The 14,477-nt window shown below is 31.2% G+C and overlaps 1 long non-coding RNA gene across 3 annotated transcripts in view; it reads right to left on the bottom strand.

Annotated features, from left to right (window-relative positions):
- LOC127725839 (uncharacterized) overlaps positions 1 to 8,247 on the bottom strand; it is a 33,653-nt gene extending 25,406 nt beyond the window's left edge. The window contains exon 1 of one of the 3 annotated variants that reach the window (XR_007993222.1): positions 8,207 to 8,247. This is a non-coding gene — a long non-coding RNA (uncharacterized LOC127725839). The other 2 variants (XR_007993220.1, XR_007993221.1) reach the window with 2 other exon arrangements.
- Positions 8,248 to 14,477: the final 6,230 nt, after the last annotated feature.

The following is a 14,477-nucleotide window of genomic DNA, read 5'->3' as shown; positions in this document are numbered from 1 at the left end:
ACACGGTTAGATTCGGCATATCAAAGAACCCCAATAATTCAATTTTTGATGAAATCAAACAAAGTTAAATTTTGGACCCTTTGGACCTCAATGTGGACCAATTTAAAAACGGGGCCCAAAATCCAAAAACTTAATACATGGTTACGGGTAGATTCATCATATTGAAGAACCCCAAGAATTCAAGAATAAAACCCCATTGAAATTGATCAAGAAATAAGCAATTTATACGAAGTATCTTCTTTTGCACAATACTGTGCAATTGAATATTTCTTGCTATTGCGCAATACTGTACAATTGACAATTTCTTGCTATTGCGCAATATTGTGCTATTGGATACTTCTTGCTATTGCGCAATACTGTGCAATTGAAGATTTCTTGCTATTGCGCAATACTGTGCAATTGAAGATTTCTTGCTATTGTGCAATACTGTGCAATTGAAAATTTCTTGCTATTGCACAATACTTATTATATAATAATTTATACATCCTGTTTGGTGTGTATCTCCTACCATATCATTATTATTTGCTTTTAAATATAAATCAGAAATAACCAACTTAAAATGGAAAATTTTAAAAGAAAAAAAAAAGGAAAAAAAGAAAAAAAAAGAAACCCCCCCCCCAATTTTTTGAACCCCCTTATGATTCATCACCCCCAAACTCAATCCCAGCCTTCCCTTTGTGGTATGGTACCTTGCAGTACAATTTCAGAGAGATCCATACACTTGAACACAAGTTATTGTCTGGAAACTAGAAAAATGCTTATTTTTGGCCCCTTTTTGGCCCCCAATTCCTAAACGTTTCGGGCAATTACCCCCAAACTCAATTCCAGCTTTCCCTTTGTGATATGGAACCTTGTAGTACAATTTCAGAAATATCCAAACACTTACACACAAGTTATTGTCATGAAACTAGAAAAATGCTTGTTTTTTGCCCCTTTTTTGGCCCCTAATTCCTAAAATTTTGAGGCAATTACCCCCAAAATCAATTACAGCCTTTCCTTTGTGATATGGAACCTTGTGGTACAATGTCAGAGGGATCCATACACTTACACACAAGTTATTGTCTGGAAGTTACATAAATGCTTATTTTTGGCCCCTTTTTGGCCCCTAATTCCTTAACTGTTGGTACCATAACCCCCAAAATCAATCCCAACCTTCCTTTAGTGGTATTGAACCTTATGGTTAAATTTCATGAAAATCCATTCACTTAAACTAAAGTTAGAGTGCGAAAACCAATGTGTCTTCGGACGACGCCGTAAGACGCCGGACGACGACGACGACGACGACGACGACGACGCCAACGTCATACCAATATACGACCAAAAAAATTTTAATTTTTGCGGTCGTATAAAAACGGGAAAGTCCATAAAACCTTACAAAAGCAAACGCTCGACTATATCAACCAACGAAACGAATGGAAAACAACTGTCATATTCCTGACATGGTGCAATCATTTTCCGAAAAAAAAATGGTGGTTGAAACCTAGTTACCTGCAGTCATGATTTAAATCCTTTTTAACTGATTTTCATTTCATGTTGTCACACCAAGGCTAGGGAGGTTGAGCGCTCACAATCACGATAAACAGAATAGCATGTTGCATGTGTCTGTCCCAAGATAGGAACCTGGGTACCAAAAAAGATCGGGTACCAAAAAAGAATTGTTTTCATTGGTTGCTGCCTGCCATACTTTGTTAACGTTTATTATTAAAATTCAGGCCATTGGTTTTTTCTTTTGAATTATCACATTTGAAATTCCCGGCGCCTTCTATATTTTACTGTACTTTATGGTTTTACACATTATAGAAGGAAGTTCAGTGATCTGTAATTTTTTCACAACTTTGTTCCTTGATGCGTGATGCTTAGTTGTCTATCTCTTCATTTGTATATCATAAACGTTAAGAAACCATGACATGCACTGACAAATACCTGATCTGACACAGAAATAAGTAGATTGGTAAATCGTATTTCCTGCGAAAACAACCCTCCCCCTTTAATCTCCAACAATGGAAGAAAATAATTATGAACAAAATATTAAACTTCACAAAACATTTTTGTGTCACATATATGTCTGTTAAAACGAACTAGACATATATTCCAGGTACCGTGAATATGTTTATCAATGGGATTTTCTTGATGAATCCTGACAATCGGTAATATGTAGCCTTCATATCATAATAGTTGCAATTGACACTACACTTGATAACCATCCTGACCAGTTCATTTTGATATCCCCTCCCTTGTTGTAATGTTTCCTTTAACTGATAATAATATTTTACTACTACTCTGGTTAGATTTTTCACAATTTCGAATAGTATGTTATGTTTGTGTATGTAGTAGATTCATAGGCTTGAATCGATGGAAATTTCTATCATAAGGGTATTATTGTATCAAGGATTTTCAAAATATTATTTTTTGTCAATCTAATATTCATTTGATATTAGTTTTTACAGAGCAAAAACTAAGTACGTTGCTTTAATTTAAAAAAGGAAACTACTTTAAATGTTCTTGTCTTTCACAAAGACAAAACAATTATTAAGTGCATTTAAACATTTTACGTCAAAACTGATGTTGTGATTTCGAATCTCGCACGTTGCAGTTGCGCTCGACTCCAATCTTAATTGATTAGGATTGTCAATTTTCCTACCGAAGTTCGGAGGTTCTCTCCGGGCACTCCTCCACCAGTAAAAACTGACCGCCACGAAATAGCACAATAGTACTGAAAGTGGCGTTAAACACCAATGGATCAATCAATTAAGTATTTCAAATTGTTTCACTAAATTAACAAATGGAAAGAAACAATTTTGGAAGTATTAGTACTTAAACTTTCATGATCCATTACAATTCAGTATTGTGGTGATAAATGCAGATAGATATATCCAAAAAAGAAAAAAACAATATAATTGTATATTTTGTAAAATGTTATATGCAACTGAAAACCCAGAATATCGTTGAGCATGTTAAAAACTATTATTTTACAGTCATATTGTCAATAAAAAGAAAATTACGTATTTTGTTACTGAAATCATGAAATAAATTATAGTTTCATGATGGTAAAATAAAACTGTGTGTATTTTGAACCCATAAAGTACAATTTAAGTGGGAAGATTTTTGTAAAACTAGAAACATTTAATTTATCTATATCACGCAAGAAAAAAATAATGAAAAAACGAAAGCACATGTTAAATAAGTCTGAATTCATGAATAGTAATACTGATGTTAATAATGATAGTTTTAAATGATATATCAAACTCTTGTTAGTATGTTGATGATAATTACTAGAAGATACATTATGTACAGGTGTAATGTTTTGCTTAAAACAGTAACAAGCAAGAAACACTATGTAATACGCATGAACTATGGAAGGAATTCTAATATAAGTATATAAAAAGTTTCACAAAAAATTCATAATAGCCTTGAATAAGGCAACGGTAGTTTATCGCTATTTAAATCTCATAAATGGATTGAAAGGACACAAAGCAATGTAACAAACAAAAACTGAGTAAATATGCATCCATAAACCGCCATGTGAATTCATCAATGTTCTATGTTGTGGTTTGTGTACTGTTGTTTATCTTTTCGTTTTTTTTTCTTTCGTTTTTTGCCATGCCATTGGCAGTTTGTTTTCGACTTATGGTTTTAAATATTTATTTGGTATCTTTCGTCTCTCTTTCAATATAATTACTGAACAGACGATCTTAGTTTGGAATTATGGTTTAAAAATGGAAGTATATCATCGATATAGTTGTTCATAACTTCTTTAGATTCTGAGCTTGACATGTGTTACATATAGTTTTGCATGTGTATTGTTTTAGAACGTATGTTGATCTCTAGATATGAATGCAATGATATGTAGGATATAAGTCAATGAGACAGCATACAAACAATATAAAAAGCCAAAAAGACATCTATACGCTTTTGTTGTTTTGTGTATATATTTGACTGATGTCTAAGTAATATAAAACTATTATTGATATAATTCGGAATAAATGAGCACTCAGGTAATCCCACATATAAAAACATATCATTTGACAAGGATGAGATTTTGGCGAATCAAAAGTCCTTCATGGTTTCAATGAACATTACATTGAACAGCAAATCTAAGGACTCATCTTGTTTGTATTGGATACCTAAGCTTCAAAAAATTCCGTACAAACAACGGTACATTGCTGGTGTGTCTGCATGTTCTACAAAAGTAATTAATTTCTATCAAAACGTTTGATTTTTCATCCCTGTATACCACCAGTCCCCATATGAAATTTTGCCATTTTATAAAGGACTTTCCGTTTTGAGTTCGGTATTTTTGTTATTTTACTTTTTATTAATACAATTGAATTAAGTTTATTTTAAAAAAAAGTTCATGTAGATAAGGTTTAGAAAACGACTAAACCCATTTTGATAGATATTGAATTTACCGTTTTTCCTACCTTATTAATAATCTCCTTTTCCCACTCAATTTTAAATAGATCATGAATTGTGCATATACAAATAATAAATTGACTACTCACATACGGAAATATCTATTTGTCTATTCAACGCTGTTATCGATAGAGTGCTTCCTTTTTTGTAACTACTGGTTGCATTACATTTATTTCGAATAAATGTTTTAAAATAAAAAAAACAAATAACGTCCTCTTTACATAGATATAGGTTAAAGACGGTCGAACTATTGTCGTATTGTCAAAGTAAACAAGTAGGTAATATTTAAATATATATCAATTGGTTTACAAATTGTATGTGCAAGGACATAAATGTATATATCTTTTAAATGACAACGATGTCACGTACTTTCTTATCAAAATACTCGATTTAATTTTTAATGTATAAGAGATACAACAATTTAAATTTACAAGGAATAGAATCATCAATGTTTTAATACGGTCCTTGATTATTAGACGTTCACCATACTAAAATCTAAACTTGCTTTAAACCATTCAGGTCTTTACAAATTATAAGAGAAGACAAAAAAATACAATATTATGACAAAATTCTCAAAATAGAAAAAAAACAATGATGTGCTGATTCGAAAGCCTTTGAATTGATTCTTAATGTATGTTGTAACGCAGTCTCAGGTAAAGGGAAATGGCTGAGAGCAGACAAACTTGTTAAACCCAATCACATTCTGTATGTTTCTATCTAAAGCAAGGTAAAAATTACAAGTTAGAATTTCCTTGAAAATGCATCCATGTCGCTGGATGCTATAGAGATATGGGCTTACACTTTTGTAAGTTATTTAGCGGTATCACCTTTTTCCCATGACCCTCTGTTATTCTTCTATTTCTAAAATAATTTATTTAATTCATTTAAACAGGACACAAAGATAACAAATTAATATTATAGATAGCATAGATTAAAACGAATTCTATGATTAGTTTTGAGAATGCAAAAGTAAATGTGTAGTAAGTTTGTCTTATTGTAAATTGTAAATATATCTAAACACAATATTTTGTCAAAACTATTTCTTCCAATGTCTTGGATAAATCTTTGCATAACGAATTTTCAGTACAGACGTCAGAGGAAAAAATACATGACACCATCACCAGTATATTGGCGGTTTGGCGGTTTTCCATAAAATATTAAATTGAACTTAAAGTTCACACTTCACACTCAAATTGATGCATATTTTATGGTGGACCAACAAAAAATCATTAAGCAACTATTCCTTCTCTAACATCTTGTCTGTGTGATGGTTGAATTTGAGCTTTACATCTAGTAAATATACTTGTCTATTGTTGAATTCCATATGTTGACTTCTAGTTAGGACAAATAGATATGTAGGGGATACGTCAATGAGACAGCTATCGAACAACACAACAAAACGGAAAAAACAAGGAGATTATTTTCCGTTTTGTTACAGTTGGATTGCAGTATTGTTCGTAATCGTACATCAATTTTTTGGTTCGTGTAAATGTTTATTTTTTATAATAGTGTCGTAGGTCTATTGCAGTTTGGCAACAGTGTATACAGATTAAGTGTGCAAATGACAAAAACGAGGTGGATCATGTACTTCATACATCAGTGTTCTTTATATTACAAATGAATGTTCGACTATTTTCATTTTCACATAGTTGATCATGAATGGTACACGGTCGATTTCCTGTCAAAATTGCCATCATTAAACTGTTTTTTTTTTTTTTTTTTTTTTTTTTTTTTTTTTTTTTTTTTATTTACTACCATGGATTGCATTAGACTTCAGAATAAATGTAAAAAAATCTCATCTCGTTATATGTAATAATATATAAAAAATAAAGACGATTGTCGCATTTTTTAATAAGTACTATTGAAATAGATAATTTAATTTAACAATTATATGTGCAAAGTTATATTACTTAGTGTTAAATATATTCGTGAAACCTTTATTGATAAGGAAATAATCTTCTTACTTTCTGTTCTATCAAAACATATTTTATTTCTAATTATTCATTTATCGTGACTCAATACGGAAACAAATCTAATTATTTTTATTACTATAAAAAAAAAAGCGTAAACATGTTGCCTCATAACTTTTTGAATATATGTATTGAAAGAAATATCCTTTGTATTGGCAGGAAATATGCCGCACTTTGTTCTGAGTTCAACCCGTGTTTAGTGAGTTTCGTGTATCTCAATCTCTTATCCATTCCTGCGAAGCGTTGTGTGTTATTGTTGTTTGTCCTTTTGTCGATTTTCTTTTGACCATGATTTTGTATGGGTTTCCTTGACCTATAGATTTTGATTGCCCTCTTGGCATCGTCTCCCTCATATTTCTAGTGTTCTTGTCTTTATACAAATCAGAACTATTCAGCGCAATTAGTAGAGTCAAATCCACTAAATATACCTAACGGAAAAATACACATATCATACTATGAAGATATTTATTTTGATGGAGTGATCAACTTTAATGGTCATTGGAATACACAAGTAAAATTTATGCAGTGTCGATTGCAGTCGTTTTTTTCTCATAATTCTGTTAGAGCAGAAATTGTGTAAAGAGCACGTCCCTTCTTACAAAGTCCGTATATTTAGAAAATACATGAGCGTAACGAAGAAAAACCGTATAAAATCGGTTTTTTTCTTCATTTTCACACATTATGTGTTGATTATGACATAATGACATGGTAATTCTTTGTCAATAGAGCAAATTTATACATACAACAACAGAATGATAAAGCCTAGCGACATGGGCTACTATGCAGTAACAAAAAATTATACCATAACAACGATTGCATTTTTATCGAAGGCAAATTATATTAAAATATCGTCATTTTTTTTCTATGGACGATTGAGGGTAATTTTTTTTAACAAATTGAGCATATAAACCTTATGAATCAGGTAGAATGTCAGGTAACATATGCAAATTATTGTAATGATCATATGTGGGCAATAAATTCAAATCGTAATAAATTTTCAATAATGATTGAACCCTTTTAGTCGCAAAATAGTGACAAAAGCCCAGTTTCTTTATTTGATCAAGAAACATTGAAGATATAACCACTATTTTCATCATTTGATTTGTTTTTTGTTGTAAAAATGAGAAAAGATAAACTTTTTGGTTTGCTTCTCTGCTTTATATGCTTTACCTTACCACATTATGTATGTGTCTGTTCAAAGTGAGAAAAATTTAAATTAATCGGATCGATGGTAACTTTAAGACATATTAGTGTTTTCGTTTATTATTTTGTCAAATATCGGGCCGTTAATTTTCTCTTTTGAATTGTTTTACATGTTGTCATGTTGGGTACTTTTATATATTCTCATTGCCGAAGACCATACGGTGACCTATATTTGCTTTCATCTACGTCAAATAAACTGTGATGGTTTGTTGTCTCATTTGGCAATCATATCACATCTTCTTATTTTCAAACTGAGAGTGATATAACGATTTTCAATTCATTTGTTTTTTGGAGAAAATAGCTTTTATAGAAATATTCGTGTATTGTCTGTTCTCTTAATTAATCCATTAAAAAATATTATTTAGGCAATGGTATTTAAGCGATGTTGAATTCTCATGAATAGATTAAAAAGACAAATAATAAAATTATGGAGGACATGACCTCCAAAAGGATCGAGACCAGGTGCATCGACAGTATAGGCAGCTGACACTAAAATCAGTTGATAATGTTTAATTGTCAAAACAAGCTGTTGCTGATCTGTACTTTACTTTAAATATAAATATGCGTGAGTTTCTCGAGTATTCTAGTATGTCTTTGTTTAAAGGAAGTTAAACACCTACCTTAAATTGGTGTGTAAATGTCTGAGAGAAATAAGCAGTTTAAACACACATTATATACGTAACGAGTTATCTATATATGAACATACTTATACAACATATATAAATTCATATACTTTTTAAATTATTAATACATGCGGATCGTATTCTCTTTAAATCATTAAAGATATGAACAAAAGATATTCATTTGAAATCAAATCCAGTGATGTCAAAAAAACTTCAATCGTTTATGAATGTTTTTAAATCGCTCATCATTCTTGAATTGTTTAACAATAATGGTTAAGACTTTTGCTGTGCTCAATGCACATTCTGGGTTAAACCTCACCAGGAAAATTCAGATATATAAGTTTGGTGAAGCTGCAAGTGGACAATTGCAGGAGGAGATACATTATAAAGATTAACCATTTATCAACATAAAAGTCCCTTACATTTTAACCCACAATCACCGATGTGTTTACATGGCTCTTTTATACGTATGAATCTGTTGCCACAATTCGTTTAGAAATCAATACTGAAAAGATTGATTGATTGCTTTATTGGTATTTAATGCCACTTTTAGCACTATTGGCTATTTTGTGGTGGCCATTTCTGTTTTTTGGTGGATGAAGCTAGGGTGCACAGAGAGAACCACAGACCTTCGGTAGTAAAACTGACAATCCTAGTCAATTACGATCACGGTCTAATGTACCTGCTACTGAAAGAACAATTACTTATGATCAGCTTTAAACAATGATAAGTGAGGTTAAAAAATCCTTAATGTTTAAACAAAAAACTCAAATAACCATTCAGAGAAAGCATCTATGTTGTGTCATGTGTACTATTGTTTGTCTGTTAGTGTTTTTCTTTTTTAACCATGGCATTGTCAGTTTATTTTTCGACTTTTGAGTTTGAATGTCCCTTTGGTATCTTTCGCTTTTCTTTTAAGAGTGTTTAAGCAGTTTGTAATTATTTGACAGTTATTTTGTTTTCGAAAGAGAACCTTGCGTAAAAGATAGTAGTAGAGTTATTAGAGGTCGGTGACCTATCTAAACTTCATCTCAGAGAAGTCATAAATGACTTAATTAGATATTAAGAACGTCAGGAATGAAATGCACAAAATATTAAGCTAAATGTTTCTAAATCGTATTCTTTTTTTAAAGATTAGCTCACAACGATTACTTTTCGTATTTTTAAGAATTACTCCTTAACCTTTTTACAATAATACTTATTCACTAGGGATATATAAAATCAACAATAGGACATACTATACAAATATTGAGATAATGTTCTTTAGATTCGAAGTTTTATTTATTTTATATATAATCAGTGCACTTTCAGAGGCAATGGAAAGGACGTGGAAGTGCATCTATCTTGTTTACGTATAGGTTTTGATCACTGTAAATGCCCTGTATGAATATTAGATAATTTTACTTTCTACAGAATGATTTTTATTCCAATTGTAGTATCAGACAATTATTTACGTTTTGAGCCTGCTAGAACTGTCGATTTATACCAGTGAATTGAGATATTTTCTATCAGTATCCTTACATTATTTGATGAATTAAAAATGTTTACAGAGGATAAAAAAAGGTACAGAATAAATATTTTGGGTTGTATTAGTCTATTTGTACTTTGTACACACTATTGAACACCTTAGATTAATGATAATCGTTTTTGCATACGCTTAATACTTAATACAGTGCTGAATTTTAAAACATTTCTTCTTCTCTTTTAGTTACACTCATCTATGCTAAAAAGTGAGGATCGAAATTTTAGCAAAACACTTGTTTAACCTCGTATTATGTTCACATGGTGCGTCTACAGGATTAGCTTCTCCTGCTATGCATGCATCACCCGCCATGCAAATTCATAATCAGTCAAAATGTCATAATCGAAAATAGGACAAAATTCGTAAAATCCCAGTTCAGACGACTTTACAATGTTGACTACTATACCCCAATTTTTGACGTTTGTACCTATTATGTCAGTTTGTTTTGCTCACACATTGTTTTCACTATAATGGAATTCTATGCGACTGTCATACAAGTGAGAGGTTTAGCTAGCTATAAAACCAGGTTTAATCTTCCATTGTCTACATAAGAAAATGCCTGTACCAAGTCAGGAATATGACAGTGGTTTTCCGTTCGTTAGATGTGTTTAAGCTTTTGATTTTGCCATTTTATAAAGGACTTTCCGTTTTGAATTTCCCTTTGAGTTCGGTATTGTATTTTTGATATTTTACTTTTTACTTTTACTTTACTTATCCAAAACAATAAAAAAAAAGGTAGCAAAATGAAAAGTGTGTTTGCTTCGGTTACTATACTGATTGAAAGTTATTTTGAAACCACCAAGATAAATCATTATTCATGGTGCCTGTTTATTAGAAGTAAAATTTTGTCAATTGATCTCTATGTGCAGGTTCTTGTTGTCTTCCCGAGAAGAACAGATCTACATTTTGGTAAAGAGATGCTTTGAAGATGTGTTGATTCTTGCTACATTATAACAAGTAATCTTGAAAAAAAAAGTATACATACAGAATGAAAAGCTCCGTACTCCAAAAATTAACTTAAGCAATATTAATTATCCAGAAATCTTCAATACTTTTTCGAGCACAGCGATGTTATAAAAAATACGGTAAATGTTAATTAAGGATGTTGCCTTTGTTTGCCTATCCCTTATCAACATGATGTCTAAATTGAAAGGAAAATGATTTGAATAATTTTCCGATAAAAGTAACTGTTACACTATCTATTATTTTTTAATTATGAATTGTGACTGCTTCGATTTTTACCTTTTTATTCACACTAAAATTATTACGAGTACGCCCCAATCGAATTTAATGATTTAGTTTTTTATAGTAAAGATTAGTACCTTTCTTGAATATTCATTGTGTAGCACTGTACAATAAAGAATACCGAAGTGTTTCCGTGACACATGTAGCTAGTAATATAATACATTGAAGCTCACATTGAAGCTTGTACGTTACAAATGTTCTCGAATGACACCGTAAAATTATTTAAAACACCTTTATATACAAAATTTATGCATAAACACGTTTCGTGCTCTTTGTTAAACATACAATGTTTTTCTAAAAGGCTGCCAATTTAACACTGTAATTAGATCTTTGAATATTGTTCTTATTGGTATTAATATCGATTGTGTTATCAGTAAATTAAAATCAAACTTAATATCATTTATATATATATATACATATTTATGGCTCAACAATCTCTCTCTACCTGTATCTTTTCATTGCACAAGGTCATGTTTTTCTCTGACTGTTAATGACGTCTTTATACTAAGTGCATTGGATGTTGGATGTGTACTGATATTTTAGTCTTAGATGCATGATTTTTTTATTAGTTGTTATTGGCTTTGAACTAGATCTTATACCACTATCCCAGGTTAGGGAGAGGGTTGGTGCCTTCAAACTAGTTTAACCGCGCCCCATTATGTATGTGCCTGTCCCAAGTCTGTTATTCAGTTGTCGTATGTTGCTGTGTATCATATTTGTTTTTCGTTCATTATTTCGTACATAACTCAGGTCGTTAGTTTTCGCGTTTGAATTGTTTTACATTTGTCATTTAATAGCTGACTATGCAGTATGAGTTTTGCTTATTGCAGAAGGACGTACGGTGACCTATAGTTGTTATGGTAACTTCTATGTCATTTTGGTCATCTTCTTATTTTTATAAATAATAGAAAAAACGATATAAAATTTGTCAGTAAGATTCGTTGATATTGCACATTGCAACTTTTCTGCAGTTTTAAATAAAATGAATTATTGAGTAAAATATCTTGCACAAACACAAGTAACTCGCACCAATACAAAATCCGTCAACTTATATATGACTAGGTAATTAAACGAGTTGCGTATTCTCATATATTCACAACCGTTTGGTTAAGCTGCAAGTAGTCTAATACAGGGAGAGATACATTAAAGTGATTAATCAATAAAATAGAGGTCCTAAAGAATTGACAAAAATGTTCCTTACATTTTAACCCAAAATCACCGATGCATTTATATGGATCTTTTTAACGCTTGACTATGTTGTCACAAATCGTTTTGAAATCGATACTGAAAGATTGATTGATTGATTGGTGTGTCACGACATTTCAGCACTATTGGCTATTTTCAGGCAGTCATTTGCTATTGCTGGAAAGAAGATGGAGTGTCCGGGGAGAGCCAACAGACCTTCGGTAGACAAACTGACAATCCTAGTCAATTCAGATTAGAGTCGAATGCACCAGGTACTGAAATGAACAATTTCTTAGGAACAGCTTTAAGCAATGATGACCGCGGTTAAAAATCCTTAATGTTTAAAAGTAAATAACCCAAGAGGGTGAACATCCAAGGGATCCTCTAAGTCTCTTGCAAAGTATGATATTAATAGAGAAATGGATTTTATTCTGCAGACGATAACTAAGCGGGTGTAATTTTATTTTTACTCAAGAATAATCATCAATTATAATGGCCATTGTCCCCTTTTTTACCAGTTAGAGAGAGCACATATTACTGCATTTTAGGTTGCAATAAGCCATTGAAGCTGGCAATTGGCAAATGTTAAATATTTTAGAGCATTTAAATACCAATAAACCTTGAACAATATATACTTTTTCAAACTTGTTCACAAGAGTTTTCTATTGTTCTAGGGTCCAATAATGTTTAAAGAGGGGGAACAATTGATGCAAAATTATAATTTAAAATGTCTGGGCATGAAAATATCAAATTTTGGTACTATACTACAGTTCTTCTGATTGTAGTCAATCCATAATTATACAGTTACTTTTCAAAACAGTATTCCTTAGTTCAGGGTAATGACAATCACAGAACATTTAGATCATTCTTAAAAAAGAATTGACAGAATTTACCAACAATTAAAATATCAAAAATAAATAACTCCAAGGAAAATTCCAAACAGAACGTCCGTTAGCATATGGCAAATCAAAAGCTCAAACACATCGAACTGTCATATTCCTGACTTGGTACAGGCATTTTCTTATGTAGAAAATGATGGATTACACCTGTTTTTATAGCTAGCTAAACCTCTCGCTCGCACAAATTTACAATATATTGGCAACAATGTGTGAACAAAACAAACAGTGGAGTGTTTCAACAAAACTAAATTTCCGCGATGGCCAATAATGTTTTTTAAATTGACTGAATGACTGATTGCTAATAATTTAGTCATTATTGAAAAATCGGTTAACATTAAAATAGATGTTTTGATTTTGAATATATTGACAAGTGAGATATAAATATTGAAACCTTCGAATAAAAGCAGCGAAAGTGTCATGTTAATAATGCCAAATTAGACTACTTTGAACTATAATTGTTAACTTTTTATACATTGTGACTTGGAAAGAGAGTTGCCTCATTGGCACTCATACCACATCTTCTTATTTATATACATTTAAAAATGACTAAGAAGTTTTTTTTTGATTATGTGACAGTGATTTTGTTTTTGCAAAGACATCTTTTGTAGTACATCAATCAATAAGAGGTCGATATGTAAATTTCTTCTCAGAGAAGTAATATAATGAAATAATTAGATATCTACAACGTAGGAAATGAAAGGACAGAATTTTAGCTAAATATCTAAAAAACGAGGATTGAATGAAAAAGCGTATCAATCTTTAAAGATTTGCTCACAATGATAACTTTAATCCTGTGACAATAATAATATTGTGATTGTTCAATGATTGCATGGTTAGTGTACACTAATTTTGAAGAAAAGGAATCAACAGTTGGACATACAATGCAAATATTTAGATAATCTTCTTTAAACTTGAAACGAAGGATTTCTACCTAAAGGCCTTGAACAGGAATTGTAAAGGCGCTGTATGAATATTTAGATAGTGCTACTTCTTACAAAATGTCTTCCATGACCATTGTAGTATCAGACAAATTAACGTCTTGGACTTACTAGATCTGTAAAACCATACTATGAATTGTGACATTTTCTATCAACACCCAAACATTATTTGATGATTAATTTTAAAAACATACATATAAAAAACAATTGAAGAATAAATAGTGTAATGCTAAATATGCTTTACAATTGATAATATTAATGTCTTTAAAGATATGAATTTACCATTTAGATGTTAGTTAAAATGTCACAATTTTATTCGACTGCCATACAAGTGAGAGATTTAGCTAGCTCTAAAACCAGGTTTAATTCACCTTTTTCTACATAAGGAAATACCTGTACCAAGTCAGGAATATGTCAGTTGTTTTCCATTCGTTTGACGTGTTTGAGCTTTTGATTTTGCCATTTGATAAGGGACTTTC

This window comes from Mytilus californianus, unplaced genomic scaffold (assembly GCF_021869535.1).
Source record: "Mytilus californianus isolate M0D057914Y unplaced genomic scaffold, xbMytCali1.0.p SCAF_15, whole genome shotgun sequence".
Classification (NCBI taxonomy): domain Eukaryota; kingdom Metazoa; phylum Mollusca; class Bivalvia; order Mytilida; family Mytilidae; genus Mytilus; species Mytilus californianus.
The sequence above is the reverse complement of the archived record's forward strand: the minus strand, read 5'-3'. Positions and strand labels throughout refer to the sequence as shown.